The sequence below is a fragment of the Lipotes vexillifer genome, unplaced genomic scaffold (assembly GCF_000442215.2).
Source record: "Lipotes vexillifer unplaced genomic scaffold, Lipotes_vexillifer_v1.1 scaffold22, whole genome shotgun sequence".
Taxonomy (NCBI): Eukaryota; Metazoa; Chordata; class Mammalia; order Artiodactyla; family Lipotidae; genus Lipotes; species Lipotes vexillifer.
This window is the reverse complement of record NW_006779050.1, coordinates 3246999-3272704: the sequence shown is the minus strand read 5'-3', so window position 1 is coordinate 3272704 and position 25706 is coordinate 3246999.

The following is a 25706-nucleotide window of genomic DNA, read 5'->3' as shown; positions in this document are numbered from 1 at the left end:
TCAGAGGTCCTTCCTAATCATCCCCGGGAGATCTGAGAAAGCTGAGGTTTTCCAAATATGTTAAGAAGTTAAACCTCTTCTGAAACTGAGGTGGGAGGAAGCAGATAAATATGAGATCCCAGAGTCCAGTTCATCTATTTACTTGACAGATTTTATAGCACTTACTGGGTGCCTGGCTCTGGGCTACAACAGTAAGCAGACTCCCCTTTGTGGAGTTTCAATCTAGAGAGGAAGATGGACATGTATCAAAGTTATATAGATAAATGCAAAATTGCTATTCTGAAAACTGGCATACTTTGAAGGCTCTGAAAGTGTGGTGGGTTCCAGGACGTTTGGCCCATTGTCTTTCAAACTCTAATGTGCATGTGTATGGGAATCACCTGGAGATCTTGTTAAAATGCAGCTTATGATTCAGTGGATCTGTAGTGGGACTTGAGATTCTGCATTTCTAACCAGCTCCTGGGTGATGCCCATGCTGCTGGTGTTGGGGCCAAATTTGGATTACAGGTCCTTAGTGATAATACACTGAGGAGCCTGGGGCCTTCATCTCTGTTAACATTCATTGCTGGAAGGCATAAAGGTCCCTGGTTGCAAGATCTACATTCACAAATATTCACTAAGTTCCAGTGAATTTTTTCCTTCAAAAAATGTTTGGGCTTAGACAAATAGAGAATATCAATAAGTAGACAAATATTATTTTAAAAGAACAGAAACTATGGTTATAATAGTACAATCACTAAAATGAAAAACTGACCAAGGTATTCAACAGCAGATTTGAGCTGGTAGGAGAAAGAATCAGTCAACTTGAAGATAACGTCAGTTGAGATTATCTAATTTGAGGGAAGGATAAAGCTTCAGTAAGGATAAACAACGAGACTTGAGATCAACAAGAAAACAGAAGAGTCGAAAAATTCTATAAGCCAACCAGACCTAACATCTGTAGAACACGCCACTGAACACAAGAATATACATTTTTCTCAAGTGCATAGAGATGTTGACAGACATAAATTAGGCCATAAGACAATACCTCAAAGTTAAAAGAATTGAAATTATATAAAATAAGTCCTTCCACCACAGTGGATGAAATTAGAAATCAGTAACAAAGGGAAATTTGAGAAATTTACAAATATGTGGAAATTAAATAATGTGCTTCTAACCAATGGCTGAAAGAAGAAATCACAGGGAAATTAAGAAATATTTTGAGGTTAATAAAAATGAAACCATACCCAAACTTACAGAATAAGCTAAAGCTTTGTTTATAAATGCCTATATAAATTATATTTATAAATGCCTATATTAAAAAAATCTCAAATCAATCTAAACTTCAACCTTATAAAACAAAGAAAAAATTAAATCACAGTAAGCAGAGGAAGGAAATAAAGATTAGAGCAAAAAGGAAAATGAAGTAACAAAAACAATATAGAAAATCAATGAAACTAAAAGTTGGTTCTTTGAAAAGATGAACAAAATTTATGAATATTTAGCTAGACCAAAAAAGAGAAATAAGACTTAAATGAGCAAAATCAGGAATAAAAGAGGGGACATCATCACTGACCTTACAGAAATACAAAGGATTTTAAGGGAACACTGTGAACAACTTTATGTCAACAAAATAAGATAACCTAGATGACGTGGACAGAGTCTTAGGCACAAACTATTGAAACTGCATCAAGAAGAATAGAAACCTGAAGAGACCAATTGCAAGTAAATAGATTGAGCTAATAATCAAAAACTTTCCACAACAGAAAGCCAATTCCCAAAGAGCTTCAATGAAGCAATGAAGTAAACTGACTATTTAAGAATTAGTACCAAGTCTTCATCAACTCTTTAACTATATGGAGGAGGATACACTTTCCAACTCATTCTATGAGACCAGCAAATAGAAGAGTTTGGAGATTACTGCCATCTTAACAATATTAAGTCTTTCATTTCATGAACATGGGATACAGCAAAGGCAGTGCTCAGGGACTGCAGCAAACACCAGTAAATAGTGAAAAAGACGATCTCAAATCAATACCCTAAATTGATATTAAGGAACTAGAAAAAAGATGCAAATTAAGCCCAAAAATAGCAGGAGGAAGAAAATAATAAAGACATGAATGAAGATAATGAAATAGAGAAAAGAAAAACACAGAATCAACAAAAGGAAAATTTGGTTCTTTGAAAGGATCAGCAAAGTTTTAAAACCATTAGCTAGACTACCAACCAAAAAACTCCTAAATAATTAAAATCAGAAATGAAACTGGGATTGTTACTACTAACTTTACAGAAATAAAAATAAGAGAATGCTATGAACAATTATATGCCAACAATGAACAATTATATGCTGACAAATTAGACATACCAGATGAAAAGGACAAATTTCTACAAATTAAAAAAAAAAATCAAGAAGACAAAATCTCAACAGACCTATGACAAGTAAAGAGAATGAAGCAGTAATCAAAACCACCCAACAAAGAAAACTCCAGGACCACCCAGTGTCTTCACTGGTGAATTCTACCAAAATTTAAAGAAGAATTAACAATTCTTCTCAAACTCTGCAAAGAAATAGAGGATGAGGGACACCTCCTAATTCATTCTATGAGGCCAGCATTACTGATACCAAAGCTAGATAAAGATATAACAAGAAAAGAAAATACAGTTGACACTTAAACAACTCGGGTTTGAACTGTTGGGGTCTGATTATATATGGATTATTTTTTCAATAAATACATACTATAGTACTACATTTTCTGAGGTTGGTTGAATCCATGGATACAGAACCACAGATACAGAGGGCCAACTATAAAGTTATACGCAGATTTTCAATTTCCCTGGGTGGTATTAATGCGCCATCAATCCCTGCACTGTTCAAGGGTCAACTGTACAGATCAATATCCTTTATGAATATAGGTGCAAATATCCTCAACAAAATACTAGCAAACTGACTCCAATAGCACATTAAAAAGATGATATATCATGACAGGATTTATGCCAGAAAGGCAAGGATTTATGCAAGGAAGGCAAAAGTGGTTCAAAATAAGAAAATCCATCATTCAACATTTTACTGGATGTTCTAGTTAATGCAATTAGACAAGAAGAAGAAATATATTGGAAAGTAAAAAGTAAAACTATCTCTATTTGCAGATGACATGATCCTACATATAGAAAATTCCAATGAATCCACAGAGAAGCTACTAGAGTTACTAAATAAATTCAGCAAAGTTGTGAGCTACAAAATTAACACTAAAAACTCAGTTTTTCTTTGTACCAGCAATGAGCAATATGAAAAGGAAATTAAGACAATTTCATTTATGATAACATCCAAAAGAATAAAATAACTAAGACTACATTTAGCCAAAGAGATGAAAGACTTGTATACAGAAAACTAAAAACATTGCTGAAATAATGTGATGAAATAAAATTCATATTTTATGTCAAGACAAGAAAAGTGTAATCATAAAATTTTTCTCTGCCCATTTGGGCCTCCTCCCTTCCCTTTAGTCTGTAGTGTGCATTTGCATTAACCAGACCTCCTTAGGAAATAACCTTCCTTCTTAATCTTGTAAGGGGCCACGATGACCCATGATCCACTACTCATTCTGTACATGTAAATCTGGATGTAAACTGTCAGTAATACATCATTTGACATATAACCCTTTGTCTCAAACACTTATATAATTGTGCTTTGACCTCTAACAGGCAGAACAGTCCTCCGAACTTTCTGAAAGACCATCTCCTGGGTTATAATCCTCAGGTTGGCCTGAATAAAATTTTCCATCTCTTTCTTAGATCAACTGTTGATTAATTTTTTTGTCTACCAGTGTAAGAAGACCTAAATAAATTGAAAAAATTCTGTATTTATGGATTAAAAGACATAATATTATTAAGATCTTAATACTACCAAAAGTCATCTACATATTTAGAAAAATCCCTTTCAAAATTCCAATGACCTTTTTTGAGAAAATTGGAACACCAATGTTCAAACTGACATGGAATTTCAAGGAACCCCAAATAGGCAGAATAATCTTGAATAAAAAGGACAAAGTTGGAGGATTCACAGTTCCCATTTTCAAAACTTACTGCAAAGCTACAGTAATCAAAGCAGTGTGGTAGTGGCATAAGAACAGACATATGGACGAATAGAATAAAATTAAGATTTCATAAATAAACCCATACTTATGGTCAGTTGTTTTTTGACCAGGGTTCCAAGACCATTCACTGGGGAAAGGACAGCCTCATCAACAAATGGTGCTGGGACAACGGGATATAACACTACATACAAAAATTAACTCAAAAGTGATCAATGACCTAAATGTAAGAGCAAATACTATGAAACTTAGACAAGAAAACATACAGGTAAATTTTTGCGACCTTCAGATTTGGCACTGGATTCTTAGCTATGACACCAAAAGCATGAGTAATAAAAGAAAAAAAAAGGCAAAGAAGACAAAGGGAGCAGAGCCGAAGCTGACCAACAGTTATAAACTATACATCAGAAATACATCTACATGTGGAACAACTCCTACAGAACACCTACTGAACGCTGGCAGAAGACCTCAGACCTCCCAAAAGGCAAGAAACTCTCCACGTACCTGGGTAGGGCAAAAGAAAAAAGAATAAACAGAGACAAAAGAATAGGGATGGGACCTGCACCAGTGGGAGGGAGCTGTGAAGGAGGAAAGGTTTCCACACACTAGAAGCCCATTCGCGGGCGGAAACTGCGGGTGGCGGAGGTGGGGAGCTTCAGAGCTGCAGAGGAGAGCGCAGCAACAGTGGTGCAAAGGGCAAAGCGGATAGACTCCCACACAGAGGATCGGTGCCGACCGATCACTCACCAGCCCGGGCACTCACCAGCCCGAGAGGCTTGTCTGCTCACCCACCGGGGCGGGAGGGGCTGGGAGCTGAGGCTAGGGCTTCGGTCGGAGCGCAGGGTGACTACTGGGGTTGGCGGCATGAACACAGCCTGAAGGGGGTTAGTGCACCACGGATAGCCGGGAGGGAGTCAGGGGAAATGTCTGGACCTGCTGAAGAGGCAAAAGACTTTTTCTACCCTCTTTGTTTCCTGGTGCGCAAGGAGAGATTAAGAGCGCTGCTTAAAGGAGCTCCAGAGACGGGTGCGAGCCGCGGCTAAAAGCGTGGATCCCAGAGACGGGCATGAGACGCTAAGGCTGCTGCTGCCACCACCAAGAAGCCTGTGTGCGAGCACAGGTCACTCTCCACACTTCCCTTCCAGGGACCCTGTGCAGCCCGCCACTGCCAGCGTCCTGGGATCCAGGGACAACTTCTCCGGGAGAACACACGGCATGCCTCAGGCTGGTGCAATGTCACACTGGCCTCTGCCACTGCAGGCTCGCCCTGCACTCCATACCCCTCCCTCCCCCCGGCCTGAGTGAGCCAGAGCCCCCAAATCATTGGCTCCTTTAACCCCGTCCTGTCTGAGCAAAGAACAGACGCCCTCCGACGACCTACACACAGAGGCGGGGCCAAATCCAAAGCTGAACCCCAGGAGCTGTGCGAACAAAGAAGAGAACGGGAAATCTCTCCCAGCAGCCTCAGGAGCAGCGGATTAAATCTCCACAATCAACTTGATGTAGCCTGCATCTGTGGAATACCTGAATAGACAATGAATCATCCCAAATTGAGGAGGTGGGACTTTGAGAGCAAGATTTATTATTTTTTCCCCTTTTCCTCTTTTTGTGAGTGTGTATGTGTATGCTTCTGTGTGAGATTTTGTCTGTATAGCTTTGCTTTCACCATTTGTCCTAGGGTTCTATCTGTCCTTTTTTTTTTTTTTTACTTTTTAAAAGAATTTTTTTCTTAATAATTATTTTCTGATTTTAATAACTTTATTTTATTTTACCTTACTTTATTTTCTTTTATCCTCTTTCATTGTTTCTTTCTACTTTTTCTCCCTTTTATTCTGAGCCATGTGGATGAAAGGCTCTTGGTGCTGCAGCCAGCAGTCAGTGCTGTGCCTCTGGGTTTGGAGAGCCAACTTCAGGACACTGGTCCACAAGAGACCTCCCAGCTCCACGTAATATCAAATGGCATCCATCTCAACACCAGCACCCAGCTTCACTCAACGACCAGCAAGCTACAGTGCTGGACAACCTATGCCAACCATATAGCAAAACAGGAACACAACCCCACCCACTAGCAGAGAGGCTGCCTAAAATCATAATAAGTCCACAGACACCCCAAAACAACACCACCAGACATGGACCTGCCCACCAGAAAGGCAAGATCCAGCCTCATCCACCAGAACACAAGTACTAGTCCCCACCACCAGGAAGCCTACACAACCCACTGAACCAACTTTAGCCACTGGGGACAGACACCAAATACAACGGGAACTACAAACCTGCAGCCTGCAAAACGAGGGCCCACACACAGTAAGATAAGCAAAATGAGAAAACAGAAAAACACACAGCAGATGAAGGAGCAAGATAGAAAACCACCAGACCTAAGAAATGAAGAGGAATAGGCAGTCTACCTGAAAAAAATTCAGAATAATGATAGTAAAGATGATCCAAAATCTTGGAAATAGAATAGACAAAATGCAAGAAACATTTTAAAAGGACCTAGAAGAACTAAAGATGAAACAAGCAATGATGAACAACACAATAAATGAAATTAAAAATACTCTAGATGGGATCAATAGCAGAATAACTGAGGCAGAAGAATTGATAAGTGACCTGGAAGATAAAATAGTGGAAATAACTACTGCAGAGCAGAATAAAGAAAAAAGAATGAAAAGAACTGAGGACAGTCTCAGAGACCTCTGGGACAACATTAAACACAGCAACATTCGAATTATAGGGGTTCCAGAAGAAGAGAAAAAGAAAGGGACTGAGAAGATATTTGAAGAGATTATAGTTGAAAACTTCCCTAATATGGGAAAGGAAATAGTTAATCAAGTCCAGGAAGCATAGAGAGTCCCATACAGGATAAATCCAAGGAGAAACACGCCAAGACACATATTAATCAAACTATCAAAAATTAAATACAAAGAAAACATATTAAAAGCAGCAAGGGAAAAACAACAAATAACACACAAGGGAATCCCCATAAGGTTACCAGCTGATCTTTCAGCAGAAACTCTGCAAGCCAGAAGGGACTGGCAGGACATATTTAAAGTGATGAGGAGAAAAACCTACAACCAAGATTACTCTACCCAGCAAGGATCTCATTCAGATTTGACGGAGAAATTAAAACCTTTACAGACAAGCAAAAGGTAACAGAATTCAGCACCACCAAACCAGCTTTACAACAAATGCTAAAGGAACTTCTCTAGGCAAGAAACACAAGAGAAGGAAAAGACCTACAATAACAAACCCAAAACAATTAAGAAAATGGGAATAGGAACATACATATCGATAATTACCTTAAATGTAAATGGACTAAATGCTCCCACCAAAAGACACAGATTGGCTGAATGGATACAAAAACAAGACTCATATATATGCTGTCTACAAGAGACCCACTTCAGACCTAGAGACACATACAGACTGAAAGTAAGGGGATGGAAAAAGATATTCCATGCAGGTGGAAACCAAAAGAAAGCTGAAGTAACAATTCTCATATCAGACAAAATAGACTTTAAAATAAACACTATTAGAAGAGACAAAGAAGGACACTATATAATGATCAAGGGATCGATCCAAGAAGATATAACAATTGTAAATATTTATGCACCCAACATAGGAGCACCTCAATACATAAGGCAAATACTAACAGCCATAAAAGGGGAAATCGACAGTAACACATTCATAGTAGGGGACTTCAACACCCCACTTTCACCAATGGACAGATCATCCAAAATTAAAATAAATAAGGAAACACAAGCTTTAAATGATACATTAAACAGGATGGACTTAATTGATATTTATAGGACATTCCATCCTAAAACAACAGAATACACATTTTTCTCAAGTGCTCATGGAACATTCTCCAGGATAGATCATATCTTGGGTCACAAATCAAGCCTCGGTAAATTTAAGAAAATTGAAATTGTATCAAGTATCTTTTCTGACCACAATGCTATGAGAGTAGATATCAATTACAGGAAAAGATCTGTAAAAAACACAAACACATGGAGGCTAAACAATACACTACTTAATAAAGAGGTGATCACTGAAGAAATCAAAGGGGAAATCAAAAAATACCTAGAAACAAATGACAATGGAGACACGATGACCCAAAACCTATGGGATGCAGCAAAAGCAGTTGTAAGACGGAAGTATATAGCAATACAATCCTACCTTAAGAAACAGGAAACATCTCGAATAAACAACCTAACCTTGCACCTAAAGCAATTAGACAACGAAGAACAAAAATCCCCAAAGTTAGCAGAAGGAAAGAAATCATAAAAATCAGATCAGAAATAAATGAAAAAGAAATGAAGGAAACGATAGCAAAGATCAATAAAACTAAAAGCTGGTTCTTTGAGAAGATAAACAAAATTGATAAACCACTAGCCAGACTCATCAAGAAAACAAGGGAGAAGACTCAAATCAATGGAATTAGAAATGAAAAAGAAGAAATAACAACTGACACTGCAGAAATTAAAAAGATCATGAGAGATTACTACAAGTAACTCTATGCCAATAAAGTAGACAACCTGGAAGAAATGCACAAATTCTTAGAAATGCACAACCTGCCAAGACTGAATCAGGAAGAAATAGAAAATATGAACAGACAAATCACAAGCACTAAAATTGAAACTGTGATTAAAAATCTCCCAACAAACAAAAGCCCAGGACCAGATGGCTTCACAGGTGAATTCTATCAAACATTGAGAGAAGAGCTATCACCTATCCTACTCAAACTCTTCCAAAATATAGCAGAGGGAGGAACACTCCCAAACTCATTCTATGAGACCACCATCACCTTGAAACCAAAACCAGACAAGGATATCACAAAGAAAGAAAACTACAGGCCAATATCACTGATGAACATAGATGCAAAAATCCTCAACAAAATACTAGCAAACAGAATCCAACAGCACATTAAAAGGTTCATACACCATGATCAAGTGGGGTTTATTCCAGGAATGCAAGGATTCTTCAATATACACAAATCAATCAATGTGATAAAGCATATTAACAAACTGAATGAGAAAAACCATATGATCATCTCAATAGATACAGAGAAAGCTTTTGACAAAATTCAACACCCATTTATGATAAAAACCCTGCAGAAAGTAGGCATAAAGGGAACTTTCCTCAAAATAATAAAGGCCATATATGACAAACCCACAGCCAACATTGTCCTCAATGCTGAAAAACTGAAAGCATTTCCACTAAGATCAGGAACAAGACAAGGTTGCGCACTCTCACCATTCTTATTCAACATAATTTTGGAATTTTTAGCCACAACAATCAGAGAAGAAAAGGAAATAAAAGGAATCCAAATCGGAAAAGAAGAAGTAAAGCTGTCACTGTTTGTAGATGACCTGATACTATACATAGAGAATCCTAAAGATGCTACCAGAAAACTACTAGAGCTAATCAATGAATGTGGTAAAGTAGCAGGATACAAAATTAATGCATAGAAATCTCTGGCATTCCTATACACTAATGATGAAAAATCTGAAAGTGAAATCAAGAAAACACTCCCATTTACCACTGCAACAAAAAGAATAAAATATCTAGGAATAAACCTACCTAAGGAGACAAAAGACCTGTATGCAGAAAATTATAAGACACTGATGAAAGAAATTAAAGATGATACAAACAGATGGAGAGATATACCATGTTCTTGGATTGGAAGAATCAACATTGTGAAAATGACTCTACTACCCAAAGCAATCTATAGATTCAATGCAATCCCTATCAAACTACCACTGGCATTTTTCACAGAACTAGAACAAAAAATTTCACAATTTGTATGGAAACACAAAAGACCCCGAATAGCCAAAGCAATCTTGAGAAAAAAAAACGGAGCTGGAGGAATCAGGCTCCCTGACTTCAGACTATACTACAAAGCTACAGTAATCAAGACAGTATGATACTGGCACAAAAACAGAAAGATAGATCAATGGAACAGGATAGAAAACCCAGAGAAAAACCCATGCACATATGGTCACCTTATCTTTGATAAAGGTGGCAGGAATATACAGTGGAGAAAGGACAGCCTCTTCAATAAGTGGTGCTGGGAAAATTGGACAGGTACATGTAAAAGTATGAGATTAGATCACTCCCTAACACCATACACAAAAATAAGCTCAAAATGGATTAAAGACCTAAATGTAAGGCCAGAAACTATCAAACTCTTAGAGGAAAACATAGGCAGAACACTCTATGACATAAATCACAGCAAGATCCTTTTTGACCCACCTCCTAGAGAAATGGAAATAAAAACAAAAATAAACAAATGGGACCTAATGAAACTTCAAAGCTTTTGCACAGCAAAGGAAACCATAAACAAGACCAAAAGACAACCCTCAGAATGGGAGAAAATATTTGCAAATGAAGCAACTGACAAAGGATTAATCTCCAAAATTTACAAGCAGCTCATGCAGCTCAATAACAAAAAAACAAACAACCCAATCCAAAAATGGGCAGAAGACCTAAATAGACATTTCTCCAAAGAAGATATACAGACTGCCAACAAACACATGAAAGAATGCTCAACATCATTAATCATTAGAGAAATGCAAATCAAAACTACAATGAGATATCATCTCACACCAGTCAGAATGGCCATCATCAAAAAATCTAGAAACAATAAATGCTGGAGAGGGTGTGGAGAAAAGGGAACACTCTTGCACTGCTGGTGGGAATGTGAATTGGTACAGCCACTATGGAGAACAGTATGGAGGTTCCTTAAAAAACTACAAATAGAACTACCATATGACCCAGCAATCCCACTACTGGGCATATACCCTGAGAAAACCATAATTCAAAAAGAGTCATGTACCAAAATGTTCACTGCAGCTCTATTTACAATAGCCAGGAGATGGAAACAACCTAAGTGTCCATCATCGGATGAATGGATAAAGATGTGGCACATATATACAATGGAATATTACTCAGCCATAAAAAGAAACGAAATTGAGCTATTTGTAATGAGGTGGATGGACCTAGAGTCTGTCATACAGAGTGAAGTAAGTCAGAAAGAGAAAGACAAATACCGTATGCTACACATATATATGGAATTTAAGGGAAAAAAAATGTCATGAAGAACCTAGGGGTAAGATAGGAATAAAGACACAGACCTACTAGAGAATGGACTTGAGGATATGGGGAGGGGGAAGGGTAAGCTGTGACAAAGTGAGAGAGTGGCATGGACATATATACACTACCAAACGTAAAATAGATAGCTAGTGGGAAGCAGCTGCATAGCACAGGGAGATCAGCTCGGTGGTTTGTGACCACCTAGATGGGTGGGATAGGGAGGGTGGGAGGGAGGGAGACGCAAGAGGGAAGAGATATGGGAACATATGTATATGTATAACTGATTCACTTTGTTGTAAAGCAGAAACTAACACACCATTGCAAAGTAATTATACTCCAATAAGGATGTAAAATAAATAAATAAATGGAAAAAAAAGAAGAAAGATAGGTAAAATGGATTTTATGACAATTAAAACATCTTGTGCATCAAAGAGCACAAGAGAGTGAAAATACAACCCACTGAATGGGAGGAAGTATCTGCAAATTGTATATCTCATAAGGGTCTGGTAAACAGAATATGTAAAATCTTTTACAACTCACCAAAACAACCCAATTTAAAATTGGTAAAAAATCTGAATAAACATTTCTCAAAAAAAGATGTATACAAATAGTCAATAAGCATATAAAAAACCGCTCATCTTAATTAGTCTTTTGGCATTCCGAGACTCAAATTCCAATGTGTGTGTGTTGGTGGGGGCTTTCCCCACACACCGACAAAGAGTTCTTGGACACCAGCAGCATATCCAAGAATTCAACTCAATTCTCACATTACCTATCCACATTATTTACCTGGAGATAGCAACAGATTCCACAGGTTAAGGATTCAGTGTTACAAGACTATCCCCCATAGCCCCACTTCTGACCACAGTTGCAAGCTCTGTGCTTCCGACTGATCAGCTACAGACTGGAGATTCCTACGACCACCTCCTTGGGTTCAATTAATTTGCTAGAGTGGCTCATTGAATTCAGAGAAACATTTTACTTATTAGGTTACTATTTGTTATAGAAGGATATAACTCAGGAACAAAAGGATGGAAGAAATGCACAGGGCAAAGGTATGGTAGGGGGGCAGGGAGCTTCCATGCCCTCTCCAGGCTGCACTCTCCCAGCGCCTCCACGTGTTCATTAACAAAGACTCTCTTCAAACCCTGACCTTTTGGCGTGATTGCTGAAATTATTGGCAATTGGTAATTGCTTTAACCTCCAGCCCCTCTCCCCTCTCCAGAGGTCAGGAGGTGGGACTGCAAGTTCCAACCTTCTAATCACTTGGTTGGTTCCCCTGGCAACCAGTCCCCATCCTTAGATGAGGTCCAAAATTCACCTCGTAACAAAAGAACCTTTATTGCTCACCTCACTTAGGAAATTAAGGGTTTAGAAGCTCTGTGCCAGAAATGGGACAAAGACCGAATATATATGTCTTATTATATATCACAATTAGTCATTAGGGAAATAATTAAAACCACAATAAATTAAAACCACAATAAATTAAAACCACAATGTGATATCACTTTACACCCGCTAAATAGGTGATAATCAAGAAAATGGAAAGTAACAAGTGTCGGTGAAGATATAGAGGAATTGAATATTGCTGGTGGGAATATAAAATGGTGTAAACACTTTAAGAAATTGCCAAACTGTTTTTCCACAAAGTTAAACAGTTACCCTACAACCCAGAAGTTTCACTCTTAGGTCTCTACACAAAGCTTTGAAAACAGGTACTTAAACAAATACTTGTATGCAAATTTTCATAGCAGCATTATTCACAATAGGCAAAAGGTGGAAATAACCACATGTCCATTAACAGACGAATAGATAAGCAAATTATGGTACATCAATTCATAGACTATTAATCAGCCACAAAATGGAATGAAGTTCTGCTACGTGCTGCAGTGTGGATGAACCTCAAAAAATAGTATGCTAAGTGAAAGGAGACAGACACAAAGGTCACATGTTCTATTATTCCATTTATGTGAAATATCGAGAATAGATAAATCAACGGAAACAGAAAGTAAATTGGCAGTTGCCAGGGGGGAATGGAGAGTAACTGTTTAATAGGTAAGGGATTTATTTTGGGTAATTAAAATGTTTCAGAACTAACTAGAGGTCATGGTTGCAAAACGCTTTGAGTGTAATAAATGCCACTGAATTGTTCACTTCAAAATGGGTAATTTTATGTCAGGTGGTGTCATCTTATAAAATATTTTTTATATTTTCAAATAATGTATCAGAAAAAAGGAAAAAGACAATAAACAAATGAAACAAATAGAAAGCAAAGAGCAAGTTGGTAAATTTAAACCAAACTCTAATAGTAATAATGTTATGTATAAATGGGACTAATGGGTCTAAACACCCCATTTAAAAACTGTCAGATTGGATTAAACAAAAAAGCAAGACTCAACTATATGCTGCCTAGAAGTCACACACAAAAAGACATTAAACAAAACTTTGGAGCATGGAATATTTAAACTTACTAACTTGGTGCAGAACATTGCTTTGCCTAATAAGTGGCAGGGCCTTCCGAATAAGAAAGTCGTAATTGAAGACACTTAGATGTAAGTGAGGTAGCAAGCCAGAAGCCCACATTTTAGAAGACAAAGGGACATTCATGAACTGGGGATAATTTACTAGAAATGATTTTCAGGGCTCCAGGATGCAGAAACCTGAAAGCAACTTGGAATTACAGTGCAGGTTAGTTCCAAGCTGATTATTTGGGGTTAATATACTAAAAGCCAAAAATTGAGCCCTCATCATAATTTGGTCATTTAATTTTGAAGAGCATGGATTACTACTCTGTTTCATTGTTTCACGTGTATCTTCGTTTTTCAGACCAAGCCCCCTCAGGGGTTCTGGATTTGCTCGCAGATAGTCTTTTCAGATGTGTTGAATTATCTAGAGTTGTGTTTCCCAACTGGGGGCAATTTTGACCCTCAGGGCACATTTGGTAATGCCTATAAATATTTTTAGTTGTAGCATCTTGGGGGTGCCACTGGCATCTAGTGGGTAGAGGCCAGATATGTTGTTACACATCCTATAAAGCATGGGACAGCTCTGCACAACAAAGAATTACCTGGTCTAAAATGGCAATAGTGCCAAGGTTGCAAAAGCCTGATCTAAATCAATGATTTCCAAAGTGTGGTCCCCAACCTTACAGCACCAGTACTGGGAATGTATTAGAATTGCACATTCTCAGGCTTCACATCTGACCTGTACAGTCAGAAACTGTGGATGGAGCCCAGCAATCTGTGATATAACAAGCTCCCCAGCTGATTCACATAAGCGTTGGTTTGAGATTAACTTTCCTTACTCCTTTCCACCGACTACAAAGAAGAGTGACTTACATGAGATCCACCTTCCAGCGCCTTACTACCACTACTTAACTCTGAACTTTAACAGAACCGTTCTATCAAAATTGCTTTTTCAAAGCCTGCTCGTTATCATGTACAGGGTTGCACTGTTCAACTCACATGCATCATCACACCAGCAGCATTTGGCAATGGTGATTGTCACATCTACTTTCCTTAAATTCTCATCCCTCAGCCTCCACAAACTACACCCCTACATTTCCAACCAATTACTGAAAAAATCCAAGGAGCCCCAAACTTACCAAGTCCCAAACTGTATGAATTATAGTTTATTATTATTCCTCTCCCTTTTCATTTCCTCCAAACCTGCTCCCCCTTGCTAATTCCCACCTTCTCTGAATAAAAGCAGTATCTTTTCAAGGTCACCAATTCTTGATATCTGCCACTGTTTTTTTTAATTTATATATTCTTATTTCTATTTATTCAAATCACTGACAAATTCTAATTGTTCTGCCTCTGAACAGTTCTTCTGACTGTCACACACACACACACACACACAATGCAAAATATTTGAGATGACATTTTAAAACTTTAAGTTAAGAGAGAGAATGATGATTTAATTCAGAAGGCATTTTAAATGATGGGTTAGTAATGCTGTTTGGTCCCCTCTCATGAATAGTTTTGTCTCTTTGGCAGGCAAGAGCCATGGATGCACAGTGGAATTTTTTCAGTTATCTTTTTGTATTGTATGTTCTTATATAAGCTCTTTCTAACATATTATTCCATAAGGTAAGTAAAACAAAACAACAGGACATACCTTGGTTCCTGCAGGGTTGGACGTGGGGTCCATGCTAGCCGAAAGTTGGTGCAGGCTACTGGCTGAGAGTAGGAAGCTTGGGGTTTTTAGGAATAAATAGGGAGCAGCCTCTTCTCTTTCTTCTTTAATAGAAATCAAATGCGTGGCCATGAGCTGTACCTTTCAGCCTTGTTAGTCAAAGTATGGTCAGCAGACCAGTAGCATAAGCATCACCTGTGTGCTTTTAGAAACAAGACTCAGGAGTGCACCTTAAACCTAATGAAGCAAAATCCACAAATAGCAAGAGTCTGTAGGTGACTTGCACGCCCGTTAGGGTTTGCAAAGCACCACTTTTAGAGTATGAAGCTTTTCTATAGACCTTAGCTTTTCCTACATATAAGCACGTGTGAAACAAATCTACCCAGGCTTACCATGTTTTAGAGCAGTGGGTTCTCACAGGGTCGTCCTGGAACCAGCAGAGTCAGCATCACTAGAGAATGAGTCAGAAATGCGATTCTCAGGCCCACCCCAGCCCTCCTGAATCAAAATCTAAGGGCAGAGGCCCAGCAGTCTGGCTTTTAAGAGCCCTGCAGTGATTCTGACGCTAATGTTAGAGAGCCACCACCTTAGGGACGACAGTTCTGCATCACAGATGCCCAGAGAAGCTCCCTGCCTTCCCTGGTGGCTTCTTGAGCACCTGCAAACGCCTGCTCTCCTGCAGGCACCAGCAAATGCCTAAAACGTGGTTTAGGGCTAATTCATAAGCCAGAGAACCTAAGTCAGTGTGAGTTCATTGGCACTGTGAATAACATTTCCGAAATACACAGAAAGTTTACACAGTTTACAAAGTGCTTTCCATGCTATGTAATTTAATCCTCACTGCAGTACAAGGACATAGATATAATTGCATCCCCAACAGATATGAAAACTAAGCTTGAGAAAGGTTCAGTGGCCTTTTAAAGGGCACGTGGACGTGAAGGGGCAGGTGTAGGCTCGGAACCAAAGAGCACAATCGCAAAGAGACCTTCTACCAGCTGTTTGAAAAGTTAAATGGAGGCAGAGTTTCAAAGGAAGCTGAAAACGCCAAAATGTTTTTAACTTTAGGGAAACAAATTTCCAGCATTGAGATTAATGAAGAAAGACCCATAAGAAATAAAACTCACAACTTTCTTTCTAAAGGTTCAACTACAACAGCGAAACTATGAATAGAGACAGAGAAAGAGATAAAGCAAATGAGGCAAGATGTTAACGTTTGGTGAATCTAGAGGAAAGATTTCTGAGTTTTCATTGCACAACTTCAGCAGCTTTTCTTTGAAAAATAAAATCCACAGGACTTTAACGTGTGTCTGTGTGCTGAAGGAGGTGAGACACTACACTTCTTACCTATCATTGCATATGCTTTTAGGAGTTCTGTCAGAAAGCTTCTAAGTATAAATGAATTTATCTATGGCTACATTGTAAGGAAGCAGGGTATAGACATATGAGTAACAATCAAGATTTATTTACATCTTTTTCTTTTGCAGTGAAGCTCATTCGTTTATGCTAATATTCTTCACGGGGTCAATAATTCACTGCCAAAGGGGTGATTCTGAGTTGCAGTTTTTATTAATATGGTTGTTTTCAGTCTAACCCCAGGCATAAGACCAGTCCCACACAGAGACTCCTGGGGCATCTTCAGAGAATCTGGCTTTTGAATGTGTTGCCGCCCTGGTACTACAATTCTCCTTGTAGCCAGGACCCACATTCGGCTACATCTCAGGACTTTTCATAAGCTGTTCTACTTGTAGACCACTTTCCTCATGCTTCACAGCTAGTGTTTCTAAAAGCCTTTATCATTAAATACTCAATTGGGAAAAAATGACTAGAAAAACATTGCTGAGACAACTAGGGAAATTTGATTTCAGTAACAGCATTTCTGTCAAAAATGAATGATTACACCACCACACACCCCTAAGCCACTTGTAAGGAGCAGTCCTGCCATGCTGGGCTTGAGTCCTCTCAACCCTTCCTATTCCTGTGAGGACAGCAAGGAAACTATGATAAGAGCTAACAATTGCACATGGGTTACAGCTGACAAACACTTTTCCATTTACTGTCTCATTTGGCCTCATTGGATAATATACAATTCCCTCTTTTGACAGCAGTGCTTGAGTGTTAAGTTCCTTATTTCATAGACAAGAAAGATGAGGGCCATTGAGTAACCAAATTTCCCAAGGTCACTTGGACAGCAGGTACCAGGTCTGATTTTACTGCAGAGCTAGAGTAGCAAGTCCCAGAGGCCATACCGGGCTGCAGGGCAAGGCCAGTACAGGAAGAGGCTTTAGGGTCTGAACATCCATTCAGTGGTTCCCAGAGAACCCAATGAACAATTTTGAAAATGCCTAAAGGCAGAAATGTTTATTGGAGAATATTGAGAAAATTGAAAACGAAGGGAGAAAGGAAAGAAGGAAGGAGGAAGGGAGAGAAGGAAGAAAGGAAGACATTGTACCTCAATCTGGAAATAGCCATGGCTGCTACTTGGGTATGTATTCTTTTAGACTTTTTTGTTTTATTTGAACCTATGCTCTCCAAACCTCCAGGTAGAGGCTTATAATTAACAACACTCTGTGGACATCTTTCCCTGAAGTTGGACATGCCTCTACCAACTTATTTGAATGGCTGCATAATACTCTATTGAATGGATAAACCATAAACATTTGTTTCTCCAGGACTTTGGATCGCTTCTGTGGACAGGCCAGGAGCCCAGTTATGCTGCAGGAAATGAGTCACAACCTGCTTGTGATTGTGGGCCTCTTTCCTTGCCTTCACTTGCTCCAGTGAACCACGGAAACGCTCCCTGGAGGCCTGGGATATAGTGCAAGGAGGTTAGATTCTTAGAAAAGACAGGCCTAAGTAGTTGGTAGTCCTTTAGAAATAGAAATAGGGAAGACACAGGCCAGTAGGAATCTTGCTTTTTAGATCCAAAAAGTTTCATTGAAAAACAGCATAAGAAAAAGGGCAGCAAAATTTGTTGCTCCCTCCCAGCTGCTCTGTGGGCCACCTGCAGGGGAATTAGCAATGGGCAGTAATGGAAATTTGTAGATTTGAAGGTTTTGCGGTTGAGCTCAGTGGGTTCTTTCTCTAAGGCTTTGGTAATTAAAGTATTATAATAGTGAAGCTAAAGTCAAAGTTTAGATGCCTTTGTGGATAACTCAGGTTCGTTCTGGAAGACGGCCACAGAGGGTAAAATGCCTGGGGGCCACACTGAAGATGGAAAATCTGGTGAATCTGTGGCCAGACCAGTGCCAATGGGGAAGAATAACTTGCAATCATATGTCTAAATGACTGTGGAGCTCTTCTGATAAGCAAAATACAGTAAATGATTTTCTACACTGGTTTGCTTTAAAATGGCATTTTTCTTCAACAGCTACTTAAACTGCTGGACGTTAGCCAAAATTGCGTTGCTTGGGATTAAATGTTGTGAGAATTCTTCATAAAAGCCCACAAGCCCAGAGGCTTCTGGGTGATACGTGAAAACAAAGCCAGCAAAATAACTAACAAACACAAAACCAAATTACACCTTGCCTTCTTCTGCTTAGAAAGGTGTTAATTTTTAGCCTTGACTGTGCTGGTCAAACAAAAGAAGTTTTTTTCAACAGAGGTTAAAATTGTCTGGAAGGCAGTCTGTTCCCTTCCTGTAGGGCTGTCCTGTGCATACTTGGAGACAGTCATACCTCCCCGCCACTGGCTCACTGTCCTTGGGCTTCCAAGCACACGTGACCTGCATCACCCTTCCATCCCAGTGGATTCACCTTCAAGTACCTTCTCTAGGCCATAATCAGACCAGCCTTTCCAATCAGTTCAAGCTAGGATTAAACACTGAGACCCACGAACCATTCTAGAGCTAGTTTGTACTTTGATTTCCAAACAATGCTCTAAACTGGTTCTGTGGCTTTCAAAGAGCTAGGAGACCTCATCCCACCCTCCAGAATTACTTTATTTTTATTATTATTTTTAATTTTATTTATTTATTTTTTTATTTTTTTATTTTTGCGGTACGCGGGCCTCTCACTGTTGTGGCCTCTCCCGCTGCGGAGCACAGGCTCCGGACGCGCAGGCTCAGCGGCCATGGCTCACGGGCCCAGCCGCTCCGCCGCATGTGGGATCTTCCCAGACGGGGGCACGAACCTGTGTCCCCTGCATCGGCAGGCGGACTCTCAACCCCTGCGCCACCAGGGAAGCCCCGCAGCATTACTTTAGATTCAGGGTTATCCTGGCCAGTTCACACAATCCTCCCTCATTTACATACATTTTGATCTTCTCCAAGTAGGGTAGATGTCTCGACAAATCAAAGGTCCTGGTTCCCATTTGAAAGTTGAGTGCAGTCAAGCTTTGTAATATACCTACCCTCGGGTTAGGAAGAAAGCTTGGCTATCTGCTCTCCCACAGGGGAATGTGAGATTAGGGTCTCTGTGGGCCTCTGTCTCTCATGGTCACGGGAGGCAGTGAGAGCTGTTTGCAGCTGTACTGGGTTGCTCCCAAGGACCTCTTGATCTGGCAGCACCGTCAACCTGGAGAAGTCATCTCCAGGTGCAGAAAACAAAATAGGGTGAAGAGAATTTGCTTTAAGCAGTTTTTTCTTCTATGGTTTCTTCACTCCACATCATGTTATGTTGCTAACAAAGAAGAAAAAGAGTGACCTTTGAACCTCTGTTTTGAAGTCTGTTCTTCGTTTTAAGGAATGAGAAAGATGTACCTACTGATTCTGCATTTGCATTATGGTTAATTTTTAAAGCTATCTTTTCGGTCTGATAAGAACTATGTGGGAAATGAAGCTTTTCTTGTGTTCTTTCAAAGCTTCATGAGAACATATTGCAGAGAGTCAATTGTCTGGTCTTTCATGGAGTATAGAGCTCTGTATCTCCAAGGTGTGTATGCATTGCTGCAAGAGTATGAAGACCTTCTAAATGCCCAACCCTCCTACAGCCTACGTGGTGAATAGGTCCTTGTTTGAGTTAGACACTTGGCATCATTTTAACTGTAACTTGATGTATTTATACCACTAACTGTCCATTTGACGTTTTCATGGACTTCCCTAAAAATATCCCGACACCAACGACTGACTGTCATTCCACTGTAGGAAATAGATTATATTAGTTTTCTATTACTGTCTAACAATATTTCCACAAACTTAGCAGCTTAAAGCAACACACATTTATTATCTCACAGATGCTGAGTTAGGATTCTAGGTGTAAGTGGGTTCTCTGCTTCAGGGTCTTACAAGGCTGCAATCAAGATGTCAGCCAGGGACGTGGTCTCATTCAAGACTGTGGAAGGATCCACTTCCAAGCTCATGTAGCTGTTGCATCTGTTTCATTTCCTTACTGGATGAAGGCTGTAAACTTCCCTTAACTCCTTGAGGTATCCCATAGTTTCTTCCCACATGGGGCTCCCCAAGATGACTGCTTGCTTCTTCAAAGCCAGCAAAGGAGACAGAGACACCAGCAAGATGGGTACTAAAATATTTTACAATGTAATCACATAAGCATGTACATGTAATAATCCAATGATCCATTTAAATACATCTGATTTGTAATACAGAGAGATTATCCTAAATCCTGCCCTATAATATGCTTAAATGTGATTTGTCTGCTGTGTTCCTGCATGGGAATCAAAAGCCTTGAATTATTTATCTCCTCCAAAATCAGAAGAAAGTTCCTTTGTATACAACAAACTTTCAAAGAGCTATGCTAATCCTGAGAGGAAAACTTTGCAAAACATTGTTTCCATTTTGATGTGCTAGCTTTAACCCTACATGTAAAAGCAAGTGTCTCTCTATTCATATTTTTATGAGCTCACTGAGGAATGGAGCTGCCATAAATTTCTCCTCTAATGGGTCACACTTGTATGCAAAGAATACCTAGTTATTTTTGTAAAAATGTTAAGTTGCTAGGTATTTTTAAAAATAGTATTAAAGGAGAATTCTGTCAAGTGTGCACTGCTCTTCTTACCAAGTCTATATATTTTCAAGTTGGTTGCAGCCTGACTCATCCAAGAGTAGCCAGCTGTCTTAAACAAGTTTTTTTTTTTTTTTTGCTTCAAAGTTTGTGTGGCCTTATTAGAACACCCCTGGAGAGGCCTACTAGCAGTGCTCACTGTTAAATACTGGCTCAATTCCCACCCTCCTGATCTCCTACTATACAAAATCTGTGATTTCTTTGGGCATGAAGGAAATCCTCCCATTGGTGGGAGTTGTTGGCAGCTCCTGATATGAGATCACTGGCTATTTTATCCAAGGTGCAACATTTCCCTTTGACCTGGCAATGCCATTTCTAAACTCACAGCATTTTCAGAGGAGGTGAAAAGTGCCATATTGAAAAATGGGTCAATCTGGTTATTTTAGTAATTGTAAAATCCTGAACTCATTGAATAATGAAGATATGATCTTACTTCTTAACTGCTTTAACAAAGAGTATTGTTCATTAAAAAAAATTTCAAGTCTCAGCAAAACTCATGAAAGGTATATTTTTGAGTGTACAGGTTGTGACCTGAGCATGTCAACCATGCTTCTCCTTTACTCCTTCCCCTGTAACCTTAGTGTGTCTACACCTCAGTGCATAACATTCAGTAACTTTAAAACTGGCTACAAGACAGTAGATATTTAGATCCTTGAATCATTCTTCAGGATGTTTCATATTTCTAGTATTTCCTTCTATCCTTACACTTTTGGGGGGGCCACTTTTTTCTTCCTTGCCATTCTTATTTCCCTCCAGCCTTCCTTTTTGTTGCTTGTCCATACAACTCTTGGGTGTGCGTAGGGATGGGCGTTCAGTGTGGGGTGGGTAGTGATTGGTGTTCTCCCTTCCCTGGGTTCCCACCAGCCCACAAATTTAGGAACTCTTCCTTTTCTGAAGAGGCGAGGAAGTCACTGCATCTTCCCTTCTTCCCTTCTGTCTTCCCAGGAGTAGTGAATGGTGTCAGGTTAGACTCTTGGTCCCTGGTTCCTGGTTGGGAGGGGCTCGTGGGGCCTCACTTCTGTCTCTCTTTGCCTCCCTGTAGTCTCCACATGTTTTTCTCAATCTTGTGAGCCCCCCGCCCACCAAGGGAAGATCTTGCCTCTGGAGCGGGATGAGGTTCAGTCCTGTAATTGTCCAGCTGCTCTGGCTGAAAACTACTCTTAGATGAATGGGGAGGAAGCCATTTAGGTTGCAGGTCCAAGCTGCCTTCTCGAATCTTGTTTAGCAGTGCTACAGCTAGTGTTTTGGTCTTTGACAACTAGTCTTTCTCATTTATTCCTCATCTAGAGGAGAGGCAGATGCTATGAATTAATATCCTCTAATACCAATAAGTGCTATCAACCTGGATCTGCCTCCCAGGGAGAGAGACTGGGAGGAAGGCAACCGGAGTCTTGTGGGCAGCAGAGCTTGAGAGCAACTTCACGGATCCTGCTCAGGAAAGCAGAAAAAAGCCGGATGTCCTGTGAAATGAGGGCATTTGGGATGTGGGCCACCAAGCCAAGTTTAGTTCTTTCTGATTCCAGACAAATCACAGGCGGGATACCAAGGTTTCAGTGGAGACTCTGGGCAGGAAGCCAGGCTTGAGAAACCTGCTAAAAACATGCCTGGCGAGTGCCCAGGGCACAGCTCAGGGACCCAAAAGGTGGACATCCTCAGTGAGTCATGATGACAGAGAAGGACAAGCTGGCCACAGCCCTGAGGGAAGCAGACTCACTCACAGCTTCTATGTAGTGATGTCCAGTGTATCTGAGGCAGAAGCAACAATGTGTCCTCAGATTGCCATCCTCCAAATTAAGAATCATGACTTTGGCCAACCCAGACTTCAGTGAGGTGAACACAAGGCTTCCATTAAAAAGAGGGGAGGGGGCCCTATATGCCTAGGAAAGTGGTATGGCCATAGCAGGATGTAGAGAACAGACCATCCACACAGAAGCTAAAAAAAAAAAAAAAAAAAAAAATGCTCTGCTTTACCCAGGTGCACATCATAAAGAATTCCCCCAGCCCCCTGCTAGCATTGGCTGAGATTTGGGGCCAGTGAAGATAAGTGTCTTGGGCAGGCAGGAAGGGGAAGGAAGGCCTTTACCCCCCCCACAAAAAAAAAAAAAAAAAAAAAAAAAAAAAAAATGCTCTGCTTTACCCAGGTGCACATCATAAAGAATTCCCCCAGCCCCCTGCTAGCATTGGCTGAGATTTGGGGCCAGTGAAGATAAGTGTCTTGGGCAGGCAGGAAGGGGAAGGAAGGCCTTTATTATTCCCTCTTTGGTGATGGAAGCAAGTTTATTGAATGAGTTGCCTCAAAACCAAAGGAAATGCAGTGTCTGACCCTGGATGCTTCAGGGAGGCCTCCATAAGCCCCCAGAGAAATGGTAGACCCTGTCACCACGACAATGTCACCAAGAGCAGCAGCTGCAGCCCCATAGGACCCACAGTTTTGACTCTCTCTGCAGCCCCCTCCTTTCTCCTGTAGGTCTGTCCTTGCCTCGGGGGTGTGGGGCAAATGGAGTGGGCAAGAAGGGGCTGCAGGGCTGCCTGCCCCTCTTGGCACTAACTGTGTGCTCATTCAGCTCTATCTATCTGATGGTGAATTGTCCTCATCCTGCAGCCCAGGTCCTCCTGGCTCATGGGCCCAGGAGGCTTCTTGTTATTATCATTGTCACAGCCTTTTTTCACAATCCAGTAATGTGCAACTCTGCTCTCTACCAGCTGTGTGACCTTGGGCAAATTAGTCAACCTCTCTGATCCTCAGTTTCCTTATCTTAAAGTAAGAGATATAATACTTCTTTCAGGATTTATGAGCAGATTAATTTGAATAGTATAATATTTGTGTAGCATTTAACACAACATCTGGCCATAAGAAGCATTCAATAAGTAAGAAGTCATTATTATTATTGTTATTATTATTACCAGTGTTATCATTAACACTGTTATTGTTGTCATTACTGGTGGCTTAGATTGCCTATGCTAATTTGTTTGCTATGTATATACAGTGGACCCTTGAACAACTTGGGTTTGAGCTGCATGAGTCCACTTATACACAGATTTTTTCACTAAATACATACCACAGTACGGCATGATCCATGGTTGGTTGAATCCACAGTTGTGGAATCACAGATAAGGAAGGCCAACTGTGAAGTTATATTTGGATTTTCGAACGCATGGAGAGTCAGTGCCTCTAAACCCTCATTGTTCAAGCATCAACTATATTCACATACATACATACTAGTTTCTGCATCCAAACACTTAGATCTTTGAATGACTGGCACTTGTATTATGAGGCATAGCACACATAATTTATGTATAGAATATATCTGTTATTTTCAGGGCAACAGGATCAACATACAATGAAATTTTATTTCTACAGCTAGTTTTGGGATACAAGAGCAGTATTTGAGTTTTATTTCCCATTGTCACCATGCAGTAGGTTTGGGGAGCAGGATGGCCATTGTCTTAGGCTAACCAGGCTGCTGTAACAAAATGCCATAGACTGCATGGCTTAAGCAAAAGTAATTTATTTCTCACAGTCATAGAGGTTGGGAAGTCCAAGATCAAGGTGCCAGCCAAATAGGTTCCCTAAAAAGGTCCTGCTTCCTGGCTTGAAGACTATACCACCTTCTCACTGTGTCCTCACATGGCAAAGCTCTCTGGTATCTCTTCTTACAATGGCACAAATCCCATCATGAAGGTCCCACCCTCATGACCTCATCTAAACCTAATTACCTCCAAATACCATCAAAATGGGGGGCGGGTTAGGGCTTCAACATATAGCTTTTGGGTGGGACATAATTCAGTCCATGGCAGGCATGTTTAGCTGTCTCTAACCTAGATACAGATCAGTCCAGCAAACGACTTGGATATTTTCCAAGATACAGAAAGTAACATAAGTGGAAATAGCATTATGTGATACATTCTCTTCAGGAAACAGATCTAGGGGGAAAAAAAAAAAAAAAAACCTCACTGGCTAGTGGTTACAAGACCACGACTGTTTAATTTTGAATATTCAGTCACCTTAGAATACCCATGGGTCAAAAGGCATGTGGAATTCAAATCCCATCTGGACCAACAGGCTCAGATTCCTGAAGAGCATAAACCTTTGGCATCCAAACTAACGAAAATCATTAATTAACCAACAGGACAATACATGGTGTTAGAAATGAGTTACACATTTTTCATGTGTGAATCTAGAAAAGATAATATAGGGATAAAGTGAATGTACCCAACAGCTGGCAAAGAACCAGAGAAAAATCAGAAAAGCCTCAAAACCACAAAAAAAGAATAAAAACTCTTTATTGTTGCTGAGATGTATTGCTTTATTTAAGCTTCACAACAACTTTTAAAGAAATATTATTGTCCCCATTCTATAGATGAGGAAACTGAGGCCTAGAGAGTTTAAACAACTCTCCCAGAGTCACACTAGTTTTTAAGTGGCAGTGGGGCTCTGAAGTTTACACTCTTT